The 24,554-nt window shown below is 54.7% G+C and overlaps 1 protein-coding gene across 2 annotated transcripts in view; it reads left to right on the top strand.

Moving 5' to 3' along the window:
- The first annotated feature begins 15,831 nt into the window (after nucleotides 1-15,831).
- Nucleotides 15,832-24,554, top strand: part of SEMA5B (semaphorin 5B) — a 398,541-nt gene continuing 389,818 nt past the window's right edge. The window contains exons 1-2 of one of the 2 annotated variants that reach the window (XM_073647520.1): nucleotides 15,832-15,971; nucleotides 20,935-21,104. The gene's annotated coding sequence lies outside the window, so the exon portion shown is untranslated. The remainder of the gene's footprint in view (nucleotides 15,972-20,934; nucleotides 21,105-24,554) is intronic. The other variant, XM_073647519.1, reaches the window with a different exon arrangement.

Genomic DNA, 24,554 nt, shown 5'->3' with positions numbered 1-24,554 from the left:
ATATGACTCAAAATTGCTTTTTTATTTCACAAAATTTTGAGACTTTTTCCTGTATATTACAGCAAGATTAAAGAGAGCGTATCAGCCCAAACTGCCCGTATACCCTGAACACAACCACTTATAGGGGGCTTCGCCCCTGCAAAAATCCCACCTTTAGTGCCTCAATCACTGCCTTGGTTTTACTGAAGCAGAGGTTAATCAGATATGCTAATTAGGGTTCTTGGTGCATCCTGGGAGTGGCTAAGAGGCTCCGCCCACTGGTGTTGCATGCCCCGCCTCCCTCACTGGTGATTGACAGCACTGGCTTGCTCGGCTTTCTTTGCAGTTTTTGATTTAAGCAATCCAGTGCTGTCAATCACCAGTGAGGGAGGCGGGCCATATAAACCAAGTGGGCGGAGCAGTGCACAGAGCCTCAAGGAACGTTCAGCAAGAAAAATCAGTGCCAAAAACTCGTGTGAACGTAGCCGAAAGCTAAAGAAAGCGCCGCAGCGTTCCCCGAAGCGATGAGTGGTGGTGATGGGGGCAGAGTTCTGCTGTCAGTCGCCTTCTTTGTAGCTCCACATCAGTTATTAGCGCCAAATCGTAATCCAGAAAATGGCGCCACGTTCTGACAATACAATGATATGGATGGTTGTGCTTTAGGTTTTGATACATTGTAACAGTTTCCCTCCTGCGAGAAGGGAAGCACGTGCACTGCACCAAAGCTCTGCGCTCTGCACTCTCGCTGCAGAGCCCGTCAGAGGCGTTTACTGCACAATTAGTGCTCTCCATTAATTGCAGATCTTGTTTACATTAGGAGGGTCAATGCGGAGACACAGTCCAAGTGCAGCGACGGCGGCAGGGAGGCGGCGGAGAGGCGGGGAGAGATGGCGCAGCGACGATGGAGAGGCGGCAGAGAGGCGGCGCAGAGACGGCGCAGAGACAATGGAGAGACGGCGGAGAGATAGCGCAGAGACGATGGAGAGATGGCGCAGCGACGATGGAGAGACGGCGGAGCGACGATGGAGAGACGGCGGAGAGGCGGGGAGAGATGGCGCAGAGACGATGGAGAGATGGCGGAGAGACGATGGAGAGACGGCGGAGAGACAATGGAGAGACGGCGGAGAGACGATGGAGAGATGGCGGAGAGACGATGGAGAGATGGCGGAGAGACGATGGAGAGATGGCGCAGAGACGATGGAGAGATGGCGGAGAGACGATGGAGAGACGGCGGAGAGACGATGGAGAGACGGCGGAGAGGCCGGGGAGAGACGGCGGAGAGATGGTGGAGAGACGGCGGAGAGACGATGGAGAGATGGCGCAGAGACGATGGAGAGATAGCGCAGAGACAATGGAGAGACGGCGGAGAGATAGCGCAGAGACGATGGAGAGATGGCGGAGAGACGATGGAGAGACAGCGGAGAGATGGCGCAGAGACGATGGAGAGATAGCGCAGAGACAATGGAGAGACGGCGGAGAGATAGCGCAGAGACGATGGAGAGATGGCGGAGAGACGATGGAGAGATGGCGGAGAGACGTGGACAGAAGATGGAGAGATGGCGGAGAGACGGCGGAGAGACGATGGAGAGATGGCGGAGAGACGGCGGATAGGCCGGGGAGAGACGGCGGAGAGATGGCGGAGAGACGATGGAGAGACGGCAGAGAGACGATGGAGAGACGGCGGAGAGACGATGGAGAGACGGCAGAGAGACGATGGAGAGACGGCAGAGAGACGATGGAGAGACGGCGGAGAGACGGCAGAGAGACAATGGAGAGATGGCGGAGAGACGATGGAGAGACGGCAGAGAGTCGGCGGAGAGATGGCGGAGAGACGATGGAGAGAAGGCGGAGAGACGATGGAGAGATGGCGGAGAGACGGCGGATAGGCCGGGGAGAGACGGCGGAGAGATGATGGAGAGATGGCGGAGAGAAGGCAGAGAGACGATGGAGAGATGGCGGAGAGACGGCGGAGAGACGATGGAGAGATGGCGGAGAGACGGCAGAGAGACGATGGAGAGACGATGGAGAGATGGTGGAGAGGCGGGTAGAGATGGCGCAGAGACGATGGAGAGACGGTGGAGAGACTGGGGAGAGATGGCGGAGAGACTGGGAAGAGACAGCGGAGACACTGGGAAGAGACGGTGGAGACCGGGGAGAGACGGCGGAGACCGGGGAGAGACAGCGGAGAGACGGTGGAGACTGGGGAGAGATGGCGGAGAGACGGCAGAGAGATGATGGAGAGATGGTGGAGAGACCGGGGAGAGATTGGGAAGAGACGGCGGAGAGACTGGGAAGAGACGGAGACTGGGGAGAGACGGCGGAGAGACCGGGGAGAGACGGCGGAGAAACAGCGGAGAGATGGTGGTGGAGAGATGGCGGAGAGACGGCAGAGAGATGGAGGAGAGACGGCGGAGAGATGGCTGAGAGACGGTTTAGAGATGGCGGAGAGGCGGCGGAGAGATGATTGAGAGACGGCAGAGACGATGTAGAGATGGCAGAGAGACGGTGGAGAGATGGTCTAAACGCAGCGACGGTGGAGACTGGGGAGAGACGGTGGAGAGATGGTCTAAACGCAGCGACGGTGGAGACTGGGGAGAGACGGTGGAGAGATGGTCTAAACGCAGCGACGGTGGAGACTGGGGAGAGACGGTGGAGACTGGGGAGAGACGGCGGAGAGACCGGGGAGAGACGGCGGAGAAACAGCGGAGAGATGGTGGTGGAGAGATGGCGGAGAGACGGCAGAGAGATGGTCTAAACGCAGCGACGGTGGATGTGGCAGCGATGTCTCTCGTAAGTAAACAGATATTATCTGATCTCCTGGAGCCGCAGGCAAAGTCCACAGAAAACAAGAGGAGGTATCACTACGGCCTTCAGCAACGCAACGATGATGTCACCGCAGTCATGATGATGATGTCACCGTAGTCATGATGATGATGATGTCACCGCAGTCATGATGATGATGTCACCTGCAGGACTTTTAGAACGTTTCTGCATCTTGTCCACTATTGGGAAACAGCAATCAATGGGTTTCGTTGTAGATTGTTACCATGAAGACACATCATTCTGCATGGGTGCTGTATACAGAAAACAATGGCATTTTAAAATGTCTGCCTTGTATGATTGCTTCATTTATACTTTTTGCTGCTCTGCAATAATAAAATTGTCTGTAAAGATGGAGATCGGCGTTACGGCAGCGACCATTTGTTGATGTAGCAGAGGCACAGAGCGATTTTCCTCGGCCGTTTCATGGATCTGATAGATGATAAATCTCCATCAAACATTCAGGGGGCGCTCACAGGGTCCTGGAGGGTGAGATATGAGGTGATGCTTGTAGGGTCCTGGAGGGTGAGATATGAGGTGCTGTTTGTAGGGTCCTGGAGGGTGAGATATGAGGAGCTGTTTGCAGGGTCCTGGAAGATGAGATATGAGGTGCTGTTTGCAGGGTCCTTGGGAGTGAGATATGAGGTGCTATTTTGTAGGGTCCTGGAGGGTAAGATATGAGGTGCTGTTTGTAGGGTCCTTGAGAGTGAGATATGAGGTGCTGTTTGCAGGGTCCTTGAGTGTGAGATATGAGGTGCTGTTTGTAGGGTCCTTGAGAGTGAGATATGAGTTGTTGTTTGCAGGTTCCTTGAGTGTGAGATATGAGGTACTGTTTTGTAGGGTCCTGGAGGGTGAGATATGAGGTGCTGTTTGTAGGGTCCTTGAGAGTGAGATATGAGTTGTTGTTTGCAGGGTCCTTGAGTGTGAGATATGAGGTACTGTTTTGTAGGGTCCTGGAGGGTGAGATATGAGGTGCTGGTTTGTAGGGTCCTGGAGGGTGAGATATGAGGTGCTGTTTGTAGGGTCCTTGAGAGTGAGATATGAAGTGCTGTTTGCAGGGTCCTTGAGGGTGAGATATGAGGTGCTGTTTGTAGGGTCCTGGAGGGCGAGATATGAGGTGCTGTTTGCAGGGTCCTGGAGGGTGAGATATGAGGTGCTGTTTGCATGGTCCTGGAGGGTGAGATATGAGGTGCTGTTTGCAGGGTCCTGGAGTGTGAGATATGATGTGCTGTTTGCAGGGTCCTTGAGGGTGAGATATGATGTGCTGTTTCCAGGGTCCTTGAGGGTGAGATATGAGGTGCTGTTTGTAGGGTCCTGGAGGGTGAGATATGAGGTGCTGTTTGTAGGGTCCTGGAGGGTGAGATATGAGGTGCTGTTTGCAGGGTCCTGGATGGTGAGATATGAGATGCTGTTTGCAGGGTCCTGGAGTGTGAGATATGATGTGCTGTTTGCAGGGTCCTGGGGGATGGGTACGACTGGGGACAAATACAGCCGGGGATGGGTACGGCTAGGGATGGAGATGGCTGAATACGGGCACGGCTGGGTACAGGTACAGTTGAGCACGGGGACGGGTACGTTTGGGTACGGCTGGGTACGGGTACGGCTAGGGACAGGTACGGCTGGGGCCGGTTACGGCTAGGGACGGGTACGGCTAGGGACAGGTACGGCTGGGGACGGGTACAGCTGGGGACGGGTACGGTTGGGGACGCGTACGATTGGGTACAGGTACGGTTGGGTACGAGTACGGCTGGGGACAGGTACGGCTGGGGACGTGTACGGCTGGGGACGTGTACAGCTGGGGACAGATACGGCTGGGGTCATGTACAGCTGGGGACGTGTACGGCTGGTGACAGATACGGCCGGGGTCATGTACAGCTGGGGACGTGTACGGCTGGGGACAGGTACGGTTGGGGACGCGTACGGTTGGGTACGGGTACGGCTGGGGACAGGTACGGCTGGTGACGGATACGGCTGGGGACATGTACAGCTGAGGACAGGTACGGTTGGGGACGGGTACTGCTGGGGACAGGTACGGCTGGGGACGGGTACTGCTGGGGACAGGTACGGCTGGGGACGGGTACGGTTGGGTACAGGTACGGCTGGGGATGGGTACGATTGGGGACTTGTACAGCTGGGGACAGGTACGGTTGGGTACGGGTACGTTTGTGTACGGGTATGGCTGAGTATGGGTACGGCTGGGGACGGGTACGGCTAGGGACGGGTTCGACTAGGGACAGGTACGGCTAGGGATGGGTAGGTACGGCTAGGGACAGATACGGCTGGGGACGGGTAGAGCTGGGGACGGGTATGGTTGGGGACGCGTACGATTGGGTACAGGTACGGTTGGGTAGGAGTATGGCTGGGGACAGGTACGGCTGGGGACGTGTACGGCTGGGGACAGGTTCGGCTGGGGACGTGTATTGCTGGGGACAGGTTCGGCTGGTGACGGATACGGCTGGGGACGTGTACGGCTGGGGACAGGTACGGTTGGGGACACGTACGGTTGGGGACGGGTACTGCTGGGGACGGGTACGATTGAGGACGTGTACGGCTGGGGACAGGTACGGTTGGGTACGGGTACGGTTGGGTACGGGTATGGCTGAGTACGGGTACGGCTGGGGACGGGTATGGCTAGGGACGGGTACGGCTAGGGACGGGTTCGGCTAGGGACAGGTACGGCTAGGGACGGGTAGGAACGGCTAGGGACAGATACGGCTGGGGACGGGTACAGCTGGGGACGGGTATGGTTGGGGACGCGTACGATTGGGTACAGGTACGGTTGGGTACGAGTATGGCTGGGGACAGGTACGGCTGGGCACGTGTACGGCTGGGGACAGGTACGGCTGGTGATGAATACGGCTGGGGACATGTACAGCTGGGGACGTGTACAGCTGGGGACAGGTACGGTTGGGGACGCGTACGGTTGGGTACGGCTGGGGACAGGTACGGCTGGTGACGGATACGGCTGGGGACATGTACAGCTGGGGACGTGTACGGCTGGGGACAGGTACTGCTGGGGACCTGTACTGCTGGGGACGGCTGGGGATGGGTACGGTTGGGTACGGGTACGATTGGGGACGTGTACGGCTGGGGACAGGTACGGTTGGGTACGGGTACGTTTGGGTACGGGTATGGCTGAGTACGGGTACGGCTGGGGACGGGTACGGCTAGGGACAGGTACGGCTGGGGACGGGTACGGCTAGGGACAGGTACGGCTGGGGACGGGTAGGTACGGCTAGGGACAGATACGGCTGGGGACGGGTACAGCTGGGTACGGGTATGGTTGGGGACGCGTACGATTGGGTACAGGTACGGTTGGGTACGAGTATGGCTGGGGACAGGTTCGGCTGGGGACGTGTATGGCTGGGGACAGGTACGGCTGGGGACGGATACGGCTGGGGACATGTACAGCTGGGGACAGGTACGGTTGGGGACGCGTACGGCTGAGGACAGGTACTGCTGGGGACAGGTACGGTTGGGTACAGGTACGGCTGGGGATGGGTACGGTTGGGGACGGGTATGGCCGGGGACGTGTACGGCTGGGGACGGGTACGTTTGGGTACGGGTATGGCTGAGTACAGGTACGGCTGGGGATGGGTACGGCTAGGGACAGGTTCGGCTGGGGACAGGTACGGCTGGGGACATGTTCAGCTGGGGACGTGTACGGCTGGGGACAGGTACGGTTGGGGACGCGTATGGTTGGGTACGGGTACGGCTGGGGATGGGTACTGCTGAGGACAGGTACGGCTGGGTACGGGTACGGCTGGGGATGGGTACGGTTGGGTACGTGTACGGCTGGGGACAGGTACGGCTGGGGACGGGTACTGCTGGGGACAGGTACGGCTGGGGACGGGTACGGTTGGGTACAGGTACGGCTGGGGATGGGTACGATTGGGGACTTGTACAGCTGGGGACAGGTACGGTTGGGTACGGGTACGTTTGTGTACGGGTATGGCTGAGTATGGGTACGGCTGGGGACGGGTACGGCTAGGGACGGGTTCGACTAGGGACAGGTACGGCTAGGGATGGGTAGGTACGGCTAGGGACAGATACGGCTGGGGACGGGTAGAGCTGGGGACGGGTATGGTTGGGGACGCGTACGATTGGGTACAGGTACGGTTGGGTAGGAGTATGGCTGGGGACAGGTACGGCTGGGGACGTGTACGGCTGGGGACAGGTTCGGCTGGGGACGTGTATTGCTGGGGACAGGTTCGGCTGGTGACGGATACGGCTGGGGACGTGTACGGCTGGGGACAGGTACGGTTGGGGACGGGTACTGCTGGGGACGGGTACGATTGAGGACGTGTACGGCTGGGGACAGGTACGGTTGGGTACGGGTACGGTTGGGTACGGGTATGGCTGAGCACGGGTACGGCTGGGGACGGGTATGGCTAGGGACGGGTACGGCTAGGGACGGGTTCGGCTAGGGACAGGTACGGCTAGGAACGGCTAGGGACAGATACGGCTGGGGACGGGTACAGCTGGGGACGGGTATGGTTGGGGACGCGTACGATTGGGTACAGGTACGGTTGGGTACGAGTATAGCTGGGGACAGGTACGGCTGGGCACGTGTACGGCTGGGGACAGGTACGGCTGGGGACATGTACAGCTGGGGACGTGTACGGCTGGGGACAGGTACGGTTGGGGACGCGTACGGTTGGGTACGGCTGGGGACAGGTACGGCTGGTGACGGATACGGCTGGGGACATGTACAGCTGGGGACGTGTACGGCTGGGGACAGGTACTGCTGGGGACGGGTACTGCTGGGGACGAATACGGCTGGGGATGGGTACGGTTGGGTACGGGTACGATTGGGGACGTGTACGGCTGGGGACAGGTACGGTTGGGTACGGGTACGTTTGGGTACGGGTATGGCTGAGTACGGGTACGGCTGGGGACGGGTACGGCTAGGGACAGGTACGGCTGGGGACGGGTAGGTACGGCTAGGGACAGATACGGCTGGGGACGGGTACAGCTGGGTACGGGTATGGTTGGGGACGCGTACGATTGGGTACAGGTACGGTTGGGTACGAGTATGGCTGGGGACAGGTTCGGCTGGGGACATGTATGGCTGGGGACAGGTACGGCTGGGGACGGATACGGCTGGGGACATGTACAGCTGGGGACAGGTACGGTTGGGTACAGGTACGGCTGGGGATGGGTACGGTTGGGGATGGGTATGGCCGGGGACGTGTACGGCTGGGGACGGGTACGTTTGGGTACGGGTATGGCTGAGTACGGGTACGGCTGGGGACGGGTACGGCTAGGGACAGGTTCGGCTGGGGACAGGTACGGCTGGGGACATGTTCAGCTGGGGACGTGTACGGCTGGGGACAGGTACGGTTGGGGACGCGTATGGTTGGGTACGGGTACGGCTGGGGATGGGTACTGCTGAGGACAGGTACGGCTGGGTACGGGTACGGCTGGTGATGGGTACGGTTGGGTACGTGTACGGCTGGGGACAGGTACGGTTGGGTACGGGTACGGCTGGGGATGGGTACGGCTGGGGAAAGGGTACGGTTGTGGATGGGTACGGCTGGGGACGGCTGTGCAGCCTGGTTGGACCATGGCCTTTCCCAGGATGGCAGTGACATCTTCACTGTTAGATTCGGGCAACAAAGGTCGCGCGGCCAAACATCGCTCTGTGCCTCTGCTCCATTGCAGCGTTCTGCAGCAGATGATCGGGGTCGTGTGGACCTCATGTGCTGCGACTGCAACTAGATAGTCACAAAAAGTTGTCTGTTTTGTGTCTTGCTTGTGGACGTCCCCTGGGCTGAGATGTAGCAGCGGGACACTGTCATCTTTGCTGTAGCCCCAAGACAGTTTTTTTTTGCACAGGGGAGATTGGTAAATGGGGTGTCTGCCCCTTTAAGACGATGCACGTGCTTCACTCCGGATGTTTCCCGGCTCCTTTGGGCGATGTCGGATATTTCTCCGTGTCGCAGAATATTTGGGGATTATTTCCCTATTACCTGTATCCTGTTGGACCCCCAGGGTGGAAATATTCTGCATTAATAGCATTGTTCTGGCGTCTGCACAACTCCCATCATCCTCCAGAGACTGGGACTTCACTGATCCCTGAGATCTGGGACTATGTAGGTGCCGTTATCTGGAATGAGAAGAATTCTGGTGGGAGACAATCGGCTCTTACAGCATCCAGAATGCAGGCGCCCGCCGAACAGTGACTGGGGGTCAGGGACCGCCAGCTGGGACTTCTGGTTCTGGCCGCCGGTCCCTACATGGACGTCAAAGGCCTAAAACTAAGAGACCTACAAGTCGTGAATGTTTCCTCCTGATCGTTTGTTACAATGTATCAGTGCAGCCAGGAGGGGCCCCTGTACAAGACCAGTATATGGCCCCCTGTACAAGACCAGTCAGTATATGGGCCCCCTGTACGAGACCAGTATATGGGCCCCCTGTACAAGACCAGTGTATGGGCCCCCTGTACAAGACCAGTGTATGGCCCCCTGTACAAGACCAGTGTATGGGCCCCCTGTACAAGACCAGTATATGGGCCCCCTGTACAAGACCAGTATATGGGCCCCCTGTACAAGACCAGTGTATGGGCCCCCTGTACAAGACCAGTATATGGGCCCCCTGTACAAGACCAGTATATGGGCCCCCTGTACGAGACCAGTATATGGGCCCCCTGTACAAGACCAGTATATGGGCCCCCTGTACAAGACCAGTATATGGGCCCCCTGTACGAGACCAGTATATGGGCCCCCTGTACAAGACCAGTATATGGGCCCCCTGTACAAGACCAGTATATGGGCCCCCTGTACAAGACCAGTATATGGGCCCCCTGTACAAGACCAGTATATGGGCCCCCTGTACAAGACCAGTGTATGGGCCCCCTGTACAAGACCAGTATATGGGCCCCCTGTACAAGACCAGTATATGGGCCCCCTGTACAAGACCAGTGTATGGGCCCCCTGTACAAGACCAGTATATGGGCCCCCTGTACAAGACCAGTGTATGGGCCCCCTGTACAAGACCAGTATATGGGCCCCCTGTACAAGACCAGTATATGGGCCCCCTGTACGAGACCAGTATATGGGCCCCCTGTACGAGACCAGTAAATGCCCCCCCTGTAAGAGACCAGTATATGGCCCCCTGTACAAGACCAGTATATGGGCCCCCTGTACGAGACCAGTGTATGGGCCCCCTATACGAGACCAGTGTATGGGCCCCCTGTACAAGACCAGTATATGGGCCCCCTGTACGAGACCAGTATATGGGCCCCCTGTACAAGACCAGTATATGGGCCCCCTGTACGAGACCAGTGTATGGGCCCCCTATACGAGACCAGTGTATGGGCCCCCTGTACAAGACCAGTATATGCCCCCTGTACAAGACCAGTATATGCCCCCCCTGTACGAGACCAGTATATGGGCCCCCTGTACAAGACCAGTGTATTGTCCCCCTGTACAAGACCAGTATATGGGCCCCCTGTACAAGACCAGTGTATGGGCCCCCTGTACAAGACCAGTATATGCCCCCCCTGTACGAGACCAGTATATGGGCCCCCTGTACGAGACCAGTGTATGGGCCCCCTATACGAGACCAGTGTATTGTCCCCCTGTACAAGACCAGTATATGGGCCCCCTGTACAAGACCAGTGTATGGGCCCCCTGTACAAGACCAGTATATGCCCCCCCTGTACGAGACCAGTATATGGGCCCCCTGTACGAGACCAGTGTATGGGCCCCCTATACGAGACCAGTATATGGGCCCCCTGTACAAGACCAGTATATGGGCCCCCTGTACAAGACCAGTGTATGGGCCCCCTATACGAGACCAGTGTATGGGCCCCCTGTACAAGACCAGTGTATTGTCCCCCTGTACAAGACCAGTATATGGGCCCCCTGTACAAGACCAGTGTATTGTCCCCCCGTACAAGACCAGTATATGGGCCCCCTGTACAAGACCAGTGTATGGGCCCCCTGTACAAGACCAGTGTATTGTCCCCTGTACAAGACCAGTATATGGGCCCCCTGTACAAGACCAGTGTATGGGCCCCCTGTACAAGACCAGTGTATTGTCCCCTGTACAAGACCAGTATATGGGCCCCCTGTACAAGACCAGTGTATGGGCCCCCTGTACAAGACCAGTGTATTGTCCCCTGTACAAGACCAGTGTATGGGCCCCCTGTACGAGACCAGAATATGGGCCCCCTATACGAGACCAGTGTATGGGCCCCCTGTACGAGACCAGAATATGGGCCCCCTATACGAGACCAGTGTATGGGCCCCCTATACGAGACCAGTGTATGGGCCCCCTGTACAAGACCAGTATATGGGCCCCCTGTACAAGACCAGTATATGGACCCCGGCACCCCGATGTCTCATCATGGGCAGCCCGTTGGGTATCTGTGGCCCCTGAGCTCCTGGGCCCTGTGTGAGAGTCGTGTCCGCCCTGGGTGCAGCACAGGACAGATTTGTGCTTCTGTCTCTACCTGGATGATTTTACTGACACATTGTGAGGATGGGCTCCACAGCTGAGCGTCTGGTACAATGTATCAGCGGCTTAGCAGATGAGGAGGGGCAGTGGCATTTCTGGGGGGCCGCGGTGAGTGGGCACACACAGAATGCCAAGGACGACGCAGGAATCCCAGACGCGTCCTACGGACAATTCTTAGACGATGGTGGATGTCAGTGACAATGGGCGCAGTGTGTGCGGTACTGATAATGGAGGAGAGGTGGGCTCCAGGAACAACAAGAGGGCAGAGGTTACACCCCGGGCATAGCCACACCACTCCGCCAGGGGGCATCAGTGCTCCCAATATGGAGGGTCCTGTGTGCTCGGGAGGGGGGACTGAAGTGTCTGCAAAATCAGCCCCCAAAACCACTGTAGATCTGGTGCTGCGTCCCCGAGTTATTAGCGGTTTCATTCATATGCAAATGAGGCGTAAAGTGCTCTGGGCATGACATAGCACTTAAAAGGAATCTGTCAGTCCATTCATGCTGCCCAAACCCCGGGCAGAGCCGGGCTGAACGACTGCACTCTACATTGCAGAGCATTATTCTTCTACATTGCAGAGCATTATCTTATTACATTGCAGAGCTTTATCTTATTACATTGCAGAGCTTTATCTTATTACAGTGCAGAGCTTTATCTTATTACATTGCCGAGCATTATCTTATTACATTGCAGAGCTTTATCTTATTACATTGCCGAGCATTATCTTATTACAGTGCAGAGCATTATCTTATTACATTGCAGAGCATTATCTTATTACATTGCAGAGCTTTATCTTATTACATTGCCGAGCATTATCTTATTACAGTGCAGAGCATTATCTTATTACAGTGCAGAGCATCAGCTTATTACATTGCAGAGCTTTATCTTATTACATTGCCGAGCATTATCTTATTACAGTGCAGAGCATTATCTTATTACAGTGCAGAGCATTAGCTTATTACATTGCAGAGCTTTATCTTATTACATTGCCGAGCATTATCTTATTACATTGCAGAGCATTATCTTATTACATTGCAGAGCTTTATCTTATTACATTGCCGAGCATTATCTTATTATATTGCAGAGCATTATCTTATTACAGTGCAGAGCATTATCTTATTACATTACATTGCAGAGCTTTATCTTATTACATTGCAGGGCATTATCTTATTACATTGCCGAGCATTATCTTATTACATTGCAGAGCTTTATCTTATTACATTGCCGAGCATTATCTTATTACATTGCAGAGCTTTATCTTATTACATTGCCGAGCATTATCTTATTATATTGCAGAGCATTATCTTATTACAGTGCAGAGCATTATTTTATTACATTACATTGCAGGGCATTATCTTATTACACTGCAGAGCATTATCTTATTACATTGCAGAGCTTTATTCCTCTATATTGCAGAGCATTATCTTATTACATTGCAGAGCTTTATTCATCTACATTGCAGAGCATTATCTTATTACATTGCAGAGCATTATCTTATTACATTGCAGAACTTTATTCCTCTACATTGCAGAGCATTATCTTATTACATTGCATAACTTTATTCCTCTACGTTGCAGAGCCTTATCTTATTACATTGCAGAGCCTTATCTTATTACATTGCAGAGCCTTATCTTATTACAGTGCAGATCATTATCTTATTACAGTGCAGAGCATTATCTTATTACAGTGCAGAGCCTTATCTTATTACATTGCAGAGAATTATCTTATTACATTGCAGAGCCTTATCTTATTACATTGCAGAGCATTATCTTATTACATTGCAGAGCCTTATCTTATTAAAGTGCAGAGCCTTATCTTATTATATTGCAGAGCATTATCTTATTACAGTGCAGAGCCTTATCTTATTAAAGTGCAGAGCCTTATCTTATTACATTGCAGAGCCTTATCTTATTACAGTGCAGAGCATTATTTTATTACAGTGCAGAGCCTTATCTTATTACATTGCAGAGCCTTATCTTATTACAGTGCAGAGCATTATCTTATTACAGTGCAGAGCCTTATCTTATTACATTGCAGAGCATTATCTTATACATTGCAGAGCATTATCTTATTACAGTGCAGAGCCTTATCTTATTACATTGCAGAGCATTATCTTATGACAGTGCAGAGCCTTATCTTATTACATTGCAGAGCTTTATCTTATTACAGTGCAGAACCTTATCTTATTACAGTGCAGAACCTTATCTTATTACAGTGCAGAGCATTATCTTATTACATTGCAGAGCCTTATCTTATTACATTGCAGAGCATTATCTTATTACAGTGCAGAGCCTTATCTTATTACATTGCAGAGCCTTATCTTAGTACAGTGCAGAGCATTATGTTATTACATTGCAGAGCTTTATCTTAGTAGACTGCAGAGCTTTATCTTATTACATTGCAGAGCATTATCTTATTACATTGCAGAGCATTATCTTATTACATTGCAGAGCATTATCTTAGTACATTGCAGTGCCTTATCTTATTACATTGCAGAGCCTTATCTTATTACAGTGCAGAGCCTTATCTTAGTACAGTGCAGAGCATTATCTTATTACATTGCAGAGCTTTATCTTAGTAGACTGCAGAGCTTTATCTTATTACATTGCAGAGCATTATCTTATTACATTGCAGAGCATTATCTTATTACAGTGCAGAGCCTTATCTTATTACATTGCAGAGCCTTATCTTATTACAGTGCAGAGCATTATCTTATTACATTGCAGAGCTTTATCTTATTACATTGCAGAGCTTTATCTTATTACAGTGCAGAGCATTATCTTATTACATTGCAGAGCATTATCTTATTACATTGCAGAGCTTTATCTTATTACAGTGCAGAGCCTTATCTTATTACATTGCAGAGCCTTATCTTATTACAGTGCAGAGCCTTATCTTATTACAGTGCAGAGCATTATCTTATTACAGTGCAGAGCCTTATCTTATTACATTGCCAAGCATTATCTTATTACATTGCAGAGCATTATCTTATTACATTGCAGAGCATTATCTTATTACATTGCAGAGCTTTATCTTATTACAGTGCAGAGCCTTATCTTATTACATTGCAGAGCCTTATCTTATTACAGTGCAGAGCCTTATCTTATTACAGTGCAGAGCATTATCTTATTACAGTGCAGAGCCTTATCTTAGTACAGTGCAGAGCATTATCTTATTACATTGCAGAGCTTTATCTTAGTAGACTGCAGAGCTTTATCTTATTACATTGCAGAGCATTATCTTATTACATTGCAGAGCATTATCTTATTACAGTGCAGAGCCTTATCTTATTACATTGCAGAGCCTTATCTTATTACAGTGCAGAGCATTATCTTATTACATTGCAGAGCTTTATCTTATTACATTGCAGAGCTTTATCTTATTACAGTGCAGAGCATTATCTTATTACATTGCAGAGCATTATCTTATTACATTGCAGAGCTTTATCTTATTACAGTGCAGAGCCTTATCTTATTACATTGCAGAGCCTTATCTTATTACAGTGCAGAGCCTTATCTTATTACAGTGCAGAGCATTATCTTATTACAGTGCAGAGCCTTATCTTATTACATTGCCAAGCATTATCTTATTACATTGCAGAGCTTTATCTTATTACAGTGCAGAGCATTATCTTATTACATTGCAGAGCATTATCTTATTACATTGCAGAGCTTTATCTTATTACAGTGCAGAGCCTTATCTTATTACATTGCAGAGCCTTATCTTATTACAGTGCAGAGCCTTATCTTATTACAGTGCAGAGCATTATCTTATTACAGTGCAGAGCCTTATCTTAGTACAGTGCAGAGCATTATCTTATTACATTGCAGAGCATTATCTTATTATATTACAGAGCTTTATCTTATTACATTGCAGAGCTTTATCTTATTACATTGCAGAGCTTTATCTTATTACAGTGCAGAGCCTTATCTTATTACAGTGCAGAGCCTTATCTTAGTACAGTGCAGAGCATTATCTTATTACATTGCAGAGCCTTATCTTATTACATTGCAGAGCTTTATCTTATTACAGTGCAGAGCATTATCTTATTACATTGCAGAGCTTTATGTTAGTACAGTGCAGAGCCTTATCTTATTACATTGCAGAGCTTTATGTTAGTAGACTGCAGAGCTTTATCTTAGTACATTGCTTTTTTCCTTTGCATTGCTGATCGCTGTTACTGCAGCATTTGCAGAGCATCTAGCTTTGACAACGCAGCGCATTTAGCAGCGCAGTCTGCGGGGCATTTAACCTTTGCACTGCTGTAGTCCCCGGACGCTGGGGTTGCTCTCTGGAGACGAGCTGCCGCCTTGTTACATTGCGCTGCCTGACAAAAGTGCAAAAAATAAAAGTGTCAGAAAAGTTCAGAGCTCAGTGCAGAGCCGCCTCCTGCAGAGCATCGTACTCTGGGTCTCCTGCAGAGCATCGTGCTCTGGGTCTCCTGCAGCACATCCCGCGTGGAGCATTAACCCTTCCGCAGCGCCGCCTCCTGCAGAGCATTAACCCTCCGCGCAGCCCCAGTGCTGGCCCCGCCTCTTGCTGCATACATTAGGTGACGTCAGCGGCCGGCCCCGCCCCCGCCCGTCCTCAGTGCTCTGTGAGCTCCATGCTGCGCGGACTCTGCGCCCCCCGCTCCAGGCTGCGCCCCCCGCGGACTCGTGCGGACCCCCAGACTGATGCCCGGAGCAGCCCCCCGGCCTGTGAGCGCAGTGAGTACCCTCTGCTGCGCCCCCCGCACTCTCCGCATGATGCAGCTCAGAGAATTCAGCCCAAAGTCCGGCTCAGCCGGGGCAGGAGGCTGCACGGAGCCCCCGGAGACCGGAGCTCTGTGCAGTGGGGACCCTCTAAGTGCTGCACTACGTGCCACTCCAGCTGTGCCCGCCACCCCGGGTCACTGCCCCCGTGCCCCCCGCCCAGGGCTTCTGCTGGCACCACTACCCCCATCATCCTGCCATCCTTCCTGCCATCCTCGGGAAGTTCCTCCGCTGCCTTCTTCTACATTTGGGGTCACACAGAACAAAGCCCAATCCAGGAGAAGGGGCAGAGGTGGCACCTGCTCCTGTGCCCATAGTGGGGGCACCTGCCTCCATAAGTTAATGCCCCGGGGGGTCGCTCAGGACGAGGCACCGACCAGGAGGAGGCACCTGAGGGGGCAGCGGGATGGGGGTCTCCTCATGGTGGGCAGTGACCTGCTGTCTGCACAGTTCACACTGGTCATACTGGTGCTGATTCTCTACCCTATTTGGTGCCTGGTTGTTTGTGGGCACTGGAGGGGCTGGTGACGGGAAGACCTATGGGCAGAGTGTTGTGCCCCCTATATTATAGCGGGTTATGAGATACTTGTAGGGCAGTGACGGGGCAGAGTGGGCACAGGTCTGAGGGGCAGAGCTAGGTGCAGGGTCTGTCCCGGGCTGCTCTCAGGTTGGTGCCCACTGCCCGCTATCTGCCTGGTATCCCGCGCATGTGAGGCTTTATTTCACATGGTAATTGGTGTCTTTGTGGATGGGGGTTGTGTCATTAACCTTCACATCACGTATCCCTGAACATCAAAAAGGGAAAAACGGAGGAGACTGGACAAAAAGCAGCACCCCCTCCCCAAGTGCAGCACCCCCTCCCTGCATGTACCCCACAGACCCCCCTCCCCAAGTGCAGCACCCCCTCCCCAAGTGCAGCACCCCCTCCCTGCAATTACCCCACAGACCCCCCTCCCCAAGTGCAGCACCCCCTCCCCAAGTGCAGCACCCCCTCCCTGCATGTACCCCACAGACCCCCCTCCCCAAGTGCAGCACCCCCTCCCTGCATGTACCCCACAGACCCCCCTCCCCAAGTGCAGCACCCCCTCCCTGCATGTACCCCACAGACCCCCCTCCCCGAGTGCAGCACCCCCTCCCTGCATGTACCCCACAGACCCCCCTCCCCGAGTGCAGCACCCCCTCCCTGCATGTACCCCACAGACCCCCCTCCCCGAGTGCAGCACCCCCTCCTTGCATGTACCCCACAGACCCCCCTCCCCGAGTGCAGCACCCCCTCCCTGCATGTACCCCACAGACCCCCCTCCCCGAGTGCAGCACCCCCTCCCTGCATGTACCCCACAGACCCCCCTCCCCGAGTGCAGCACCCCCTCCCTGCATGTACCCCACAGACCCCCTTCCCGAGTGCAGCACCCCCTCCCTACATGTACCCCACAGAGCCCCCTCCCCGAGTGCAGCACCCCCTCCCTACATGTACCCCACAGAGCCCCCTCCCCGAGTGCAGCACCCCCTCCCTACATGTACCCGACAGACCCCCCTCCCCGTGTGCCCCCTCTGCCTGTCTGGACCCCTTTCTCCGTTTACCCCCCTTGTGTCTCCCCCAATCCTCCCAGAAACGATTCAACTTTTAATGTAACAGAAAGTTCCTCGTTTCCTCCTGAGTTTGTGACTTGACGCCTCGTCCTGGATTGAGGAGCTGACAATCTAATATTAGGGGCGCTCGCCCGCCGCTCCGTCCTGCATCCTCTGCCCCTGGATTAGTTGCACAGAACAATCTGTTGGTTATTTGGGCACAGAGAAGAATGGGGTTAATTGGCTCCTGATGCCGCCTAAAATTCGCAACCCCTCGACCTTTTCCGCTGCTTCCATCTAAACGAATGGAGAAGCCCCGTTCTCAGGGCACCCGGCCAGCACCCTGCACCTCTGGAGAGCCCAGGTTAACCCCTCAGTGCCCAGCACCCTGCACCTCTGGAGAGCCCAGGTTAACCCCTCAGTGCCCACTCCGAGCACCCTGCACCTCTGGAGAGCCCAGGTTAACCCCTCAGTGCCCAGCACCCTGCACCTCTGGAGAGCCCAGGTTAACCCCTCAGTGCCCAGCACCCTGCACCTCTGGAGAGCCCAGGTTAACCCCTCAGTGCCCAGCACCCTGCACCTCTGGAGAGCCCAGGTTAACCCCTCAGTGCCCAGCACCCTGCACCTCTGGAGAGCCCAGGTTAACCCCTCAGTGCCCACTCCGAGCACCCTGCACCTTTGGAGAGCCCAGGTTAACCCCTCAGTGCCCAGTCCGAGCACCCTGCACCTCTGGAGAGCCCAGGTTAACCCCTCAGTGCCCACTCCGAGCACCCTGCACCTCTGGAGAGCCCAGGTTAACCCCTCAGTGCCCAGCACCCTGCACCTCTGGAGAGCCCAGGTTAACCCCTCAGTGCCCAGCACCCTGCACCTCTGGAGAGCCCAGGTTAACCCCTCAGTGCCCACTCCGAGCACCCTGCACCTCTGGAGAGCCCAGGTTAACCCCTCAGTGCCCACTCCGAGCACCCTGCACCTCTGGAGAGCCCAGGTTAACCCCTCAGTGCCCACTCCGAGCACCCTGCACCTCTGGAGAGCCCAGGTTAACCCCTCAGTGCCCACTACAAGCACCCTGCACCTCTGGAGAGCCCAGGTTAACCCCTCAGTGCCCAGTCCGAGCACCCTGCACCTCTGGAGAGCCCAGGTTAACCCCTCAGTGCCCAGTCCGAGCACCCTGCACCTCTGGAGAGCCCAGGTTAACCCCTCAGTGCCCACTCCAAGCACCCTGCACCTCTGGAGAGCCCAGGTTAACCCCTCAGTGCCCAGTCCGAGCACCCTGCTCCTCTGGAGAGCCCAGGTTAACCCCTCAGTGCCCAGTCCGAGCACCCTGCACCTCTGGAGAGCTGTGGTTAACCCCTCAGTGCCCAGACCCAGCACCCTGCACCTCTGGGGAGACGAGGTTAACCCCTCGGTGCCCAGACTGAATATTCCAGGGAAGACTGTGACTCCAGACACCCGCTGATTGACTTCAGGCTCATTGTTTAGGCTTACATTTGATGGGAGTGATAGTGCTCCTGATTGGGGTCTTCTGCTTTGTGAAGCTCATGGGCTATTTGGGGGCATCAGCGGCTGTATATACCCTGTGTCTTTCTATACATTGTCACATCACACGGCAGCTGTCTGCGTTCTCGGTGCATTTCTATATGTTGTATCTTGTGCGGATGATATCCTCCTCCGGCCCCGGAGCCTCGTCCACTAATGACAATATATGACCATGTATGAAGGGGCTCAGGAATCTGCTGCAGAGACGACAGGAGGCTCTGGATGAGCACTGTTCTGGGGATCATGGGTTACATGGTAGCGGATGGACTTTTCAACACCTCAGATCAGTTTTCTGATGGATGAGATCTGTGGCCATTTACAAACAATGCAAAATTATAGAAGTCGAAAAAGAATTGGACTCAAATCTGCAGAATTAGCATTTTTACATTTTGGGGCTTCCACTGCGAGATTTTCTGGGTGTATCTGCACTGGACAGGAATACATAAGGGGTGCAGGGATGTTGCCCCCTCTCTGCAGATCGGCTCTGCTCTATTCTGCTCTGTACCCGGCGTTGGCGATGTGCCCTATACCTGGCATTGGCATTCTGCCCTGTATCCCGCATTGGCGATGTGCACTATACCTGGCATTGGCATTCTGCCCTGTACTTGGTGTTGCACCCTGTACCTGTCGGTGATTCACACTTTGCCTGACATTGATGATCCTGAGGTCGGCGATGCGCCCTGTACCTCGTGTTGGCAATGTGCCCATACCCGATGCCAGTCTGGCCTGCCCCCTGTGCCTGCCTGTATTTCCAGCCTTGGACTCTGCGCCCATGGGCCGGGGATGGGGGTTATTGACCGGTGCATTGTGCTGCCGCTTCTCTCATTGCTCTCTATGCTCTGTGATGGTCTTTGTGTTTGCCCGCGGCTGGTGTGGGCTTCATTGGGGGGCACTGATGTGTAAACATTGCTTGTGTGTTGCATTGGGCAGAGAACGGAGGGCTCTGCGCTGGGAGGAGGTGAGGGCAGAGTCCTGGTCCCAGGTAGGTGTTGTTGCCTTTGTTCCTGGCTGGACATTGACAGCAGTGGCCCGGCTGACCTCGGTCACACTACGGGGGATGGGGGAGGTAGTAGTCCTGTGTAGATCTGCACTGAGGTGGTCCCATCAATAGCGGAACAGAGCAAAGGGCTCGCTGTGCCCACCTGGGAGAGGGTCTTGTCATCAGTGCAGCCCCTCCTGTGTTTGCCCCCCGGGTACACGTGGTTTACCTTACATTCCTGTGTACTGGAGGCCTCTCCCACCCAGACAGCGCTGAGCCCCCAATACAGGGGGTTTGGAGGGGCTCTGCTGCCTATGTTATACACAGTGGGGTCAGTCCACATTGTGTGAATGTACAGCGATGTACTGTGACATCCTGTAGGACTTCATGTCGCCAGCATATACCACAGCTTCTTCCCCTTACCCCGGCAGTGATCGGTTTACATCACAAAATTCAGCAAACTCAATTCCTCGGCAAAAATGTGATGTGATCGGGGTTTAGATTGTCAGCTCTTCCGTCGTGTCGTTGTACGCAGCTTATATTGCACATATTGCACACATTGTACAGCGCTGCGGAATACGCTGGTGCTATATGAGGACGTAAAGAGCCTTTGTCTGAACATTTGATTGCGACCCTTGTGGTTCAGTTGGCCGCCAATAGGGGGCAGCACCAGTCAGTGCTGAGGAGAAGGTGAAGCTGACATTAGAGAGCGGCCTGACATGTGAGGGGACGAAGAATCCTGCTATGTGATAAGCTGCCAGGACCTGCTGGGACTTGTAGTTCCACTGACTGTTTCCAATGTTTGTGCTGAGACAGTGATGTTTGTATTTACAGTAATGATCCCAGCGGATCCCGAAATCCACGATTACCAGAAACCGGAGAAACAAGGATCTGATTGATGCCGTGTGGTTACCATTCTCTACACTGGATAGAAATGTACAAACCCTCAGCTGTGACAAGTACAACATCTGTGCAGCTGCCAAAATTACTGACAGCAAGCAGAGGTCTGTGAGTAGAAAGGTGCAAATGACAATGTGCATATTCTGCATGCTTGTGTCTGCGGACTCCGACTACTGATGTACTGTGACTGCAGCTCTGGAGGTGACTGGAGGATAAGACCTGATGTAACAGCAGAATAGTGGCTGCAGCTCTGGAGGTGACTGGAGGATAAGACACGATGTAACAGCAGAATAGTGACTGCAGCTCTGGAGGTGACTGGAGGATAAGAAACGATGTAACAGCAGAATAGTGGCTGTAGCTCTGGAGGTGACTGGAGGATAAGACACGATGTAACAGCAGAATAGTGACTGCAGCTCTGGAGGTGACTGGAGGATAAGAAACGATGTAACAGCAGAATAGTGGCTGCAGCTCTGGAGGTGACTGGAGGATAAGACACGATGTAACAGCGGAATAGTGACTGCAGCTCTGGAGGTGACTGGAGGATAAGACACGATGTAATGATAGAATAGTGAGTGCAGCTCTGGAGGTGACTGAAGTATACAGTGTATAATGGCAGCCTGGTACGTTGTGGATCTCAGTGCAGCGTTGACATCTGCCTCTTCGTCTGTCTGTGTTTATTCTTCGGATTTGTGTGATTTTGGGATGATGAAACGTGGTCCTCCTGCAGCCGATGCTGACTCTTCCCACAAGGGGTCTGTGAGCGGAGCGTGGGGGGGGGGTCTGTGAGCTGAGCGGAGCGTGGGGGGGCTCTGTGAGCGGAGCGTGGGGGGGGGGTCTGTGAGCTGAGCGGAGCGTGGGGGGGGGGTCTGTGAGCTGAGCGGAGCGTGGGGGGGGCTCTGTGAGCGGAGCGTGGGGGGGGTCTGTGAGCTGAGCGGAGCGTGGGGGGGGGCTCTGTGAGCGGAGCGTGGGGGGGGGTCTGTGAGCTGAGCGGAGCGTGGGGGGGGGCTCTGTGAGCTGAGCGGAGCGTGGGGGGGGCTCTGTGAGCTGAGCGGAGCGTGGGGGGGGTCTGTGAGCTGAGCGGAGCGTGGGGGGGGGTCTGTGAGCTGAGCGGAGCGTGGGGGGGGGCTCTGTGAGCTGAGCGGAGCGTGGGGGGGGCTCTGTGAGCTGAGCGGAGCGTGGGGGGGGTCTGTGAGCTGAGCGGAGCGTGGGGGGGGCTCTGTGAGCTGAGCGGAGCGTGGGGGGGGGGTCTGTGAGCTGAGCGGAGCGTGGGGGGGGCTCTGTGAGCGGAGCGTGGGGGGGGGGGTCTGTGAGCTGAGCGGAGCGTGGGGGGGGGCTCTGTGAGCGGAGCGTGGGGGGGGTCTGTGAGCTGAGCGGAGCGTGGGGGGGGCTCTGTGAGCGGAGCGTGGGGGGGGGGTCTGTGAGCTGAGCGGAGCGTGGGGGGGGGCTCTGTGAGCGGAGCGTGGGGGGGGGTCTGTGAGCTGAGCGGAGCGTGGGGGGGGGCTCTGTGAGCTGAGCGGGGGGGGGGTGGCGGCATGTGAGCTGATTTGTTTTGCTCCATGTTGTGTACAGTGTTCTTCTTGTTACATTGTCTCGGCCGCGGTTCTGTAGAATATCGCGCTCGGTCTCCGGGTCGTTCTGGGCCGGCAGCTTTTCTGTTGTGACTGTGATTAAAGTCAGGAATCACAACTACAATGGCGGCTCGGAGTAACTTCTATTCCACAGTCTCTTGATCCCTATCCACCTTATTTGTGCAGACTCCTCTGTCCTCTCCAGTCCTTTTCCTCAGAAGACGTCGTCTCCATCACCTTGGTCCTCGCGTCCTCAGTCCCGATAAATTGTCCGGTTCTCATCTCCTCAGTCCTCTACAGCTGTACCTCCACTATTGCCCATATTCTGTCCTCATAGTTTTTTCCCTTGGTTCCCCAATGTCATAAAGTCCTGGTTTCTTTGGTCTCCTCAGTCCTCATGGCCCCTCTAGCTTCTTTACTCCTGGCCCCCTCAGTCCTCACACTCCCCCTGGTTTCTTTGGTCCCCTCATTCCTCGCGGCCCCCTGGTTTCTTTGGTCCCCTCATTCCTCGCGGCCCACTGGTTTCTTTGGTCCCCTCATTCCTCGCGGCCCCCTGGTTTCTTTGGTCCCCTTATTCCTCGCGGCCCACTGGTTTATTTGGTCCCCTCATTCCTCGCGGCCCACTGGTTTATTTGGTCCCCTCATTCCTCGCGGCCCACTGGTTTCTTTGGTCCCCTCATTCCTCGCGGCCCCCTGGTTTATTTGGTCCCCTCATTCCTCGCGGCCCCCTGGTTTGTTTGGTCCCCTCAGTCCTCGCGGACCCTTGGTTTCTTTGGTCCCCTCATTCCTCTCGGCCCCCTGGTTTCTTTGGTCCCCTCATTCCTTGCGGCCCCCTGGTTTCTTTGGTCCCCTCATTCCTCGCGGCCCCTGGTTTCTTTGGTCCCCTCATTGCTCGCGGCCCCTGGTTTCTTTGGTCTCCTCATTCATTGTGGCCCCCTAGTTTCTTTGGTCCCCTCATTCCTCGCGGCCCCTGGTTTCTTTGGTCCCCTCATTGCTCGCGCCCCCCTGGTTTCTTTGGTCTCCTCATTCCTCGTGGTTCCCTGGTTTATTTGGTCTCCTCATTCCTTGTGGCCCCCTAGTTTCTTTGGTTCCAGCCCCCTGGTTTCTTTGGTCCCCTCATTCCTCACGGCCCCCTGGTTTCTTTGGCCTCCTCATTCCTCGCGGCCCCCTGGTTTCTTTGGTCCCCTTATTCCTCGCGGCCCCTAGTTTCTTTGGTCCCCTCATTCCTCGCGGCCCCTGGTTTCTTTGGTCCCCTCATTCCTCGCGGCCCCCTGGTTTCTTTGGTCCCCTCATTCCTTGCGGCCCACTGGTTTCTTTGGTCCCCTCATTCCTTGCGGCCCCCTGGTTTCTTTGGCCTCCTCATTCCCCACGGCCCCTGGTTTCTTTGGTCCCCTCATTCCTTTTGGCCCCCTGGTTTCTTTGGTCCCCTTATTCCTCGCGGCCCCTGGTTTCTTTGGTCCCCTCAGTCCTCGCGGCCCCTGGTTTCTTTGGTCCCCTCATTCCTTGCGGCCCCCTGGTTTCTTTGGTCCCTTCATTCCTTTTGGCCCCCTGATTTCTTTGGTCCCCTCATTCCTCGCGGCCCCTGGTTTCTTTGGTCCCCTCATTCCTTGCGGCCCCCTGGTTTCTTTGGTCCCCTTATTCCTCGCGGCCCCTGGTTTCTTTGGTCCCCTCATTCCTTGCGGCCCCCTGGTTTCTTTGGTCCCCTTATTCCTCGCGGCCCCTGGTTTCTTTGGTCCCCTTATTCCTCGCGGCCCCTGGTTTCTTTGGTCCCCTCATTCCTCGCGGCCCCTGGTTTCTTTGGTCCCCTCATTCCTTGCGGCCCCCTGGTTTCTTTGGTCCCCTTATTCCTCGCGGCCCCTGGTTTCTTTGGTCCCCTCATTCCTTGCGGCCCCCTGGTTTCTTTGGTCCCCTTATTCCTCGCGGCCCCTGGATTCTTTGGTCCCCTTATTCCTCGCAGCCCCTGGTTTCTTTGGTCCCCTCATTCCT

This window comes from Phyllobates terribilis, unplaced genomic scaffold, assembly GCF_046119375.1.
Source record: "Phyllobates terribilis strain yellow unplaced genomic scaffold, ASM4611937v1 Scaffold_9__5_contigs__length_417890890, whole genome shotgun sequence".
Taxonomy (NCBI): Eukaryota; Metazoa; Chordata; class Amphibia; order Anura; family Dendrobatidae; genus Phyllobates; species Phyllobates terribilis.
Note: the sequence above shows the minus strand (reverse complement) of the source record. Positions and strands in the feature narration are given on the sequence as shown.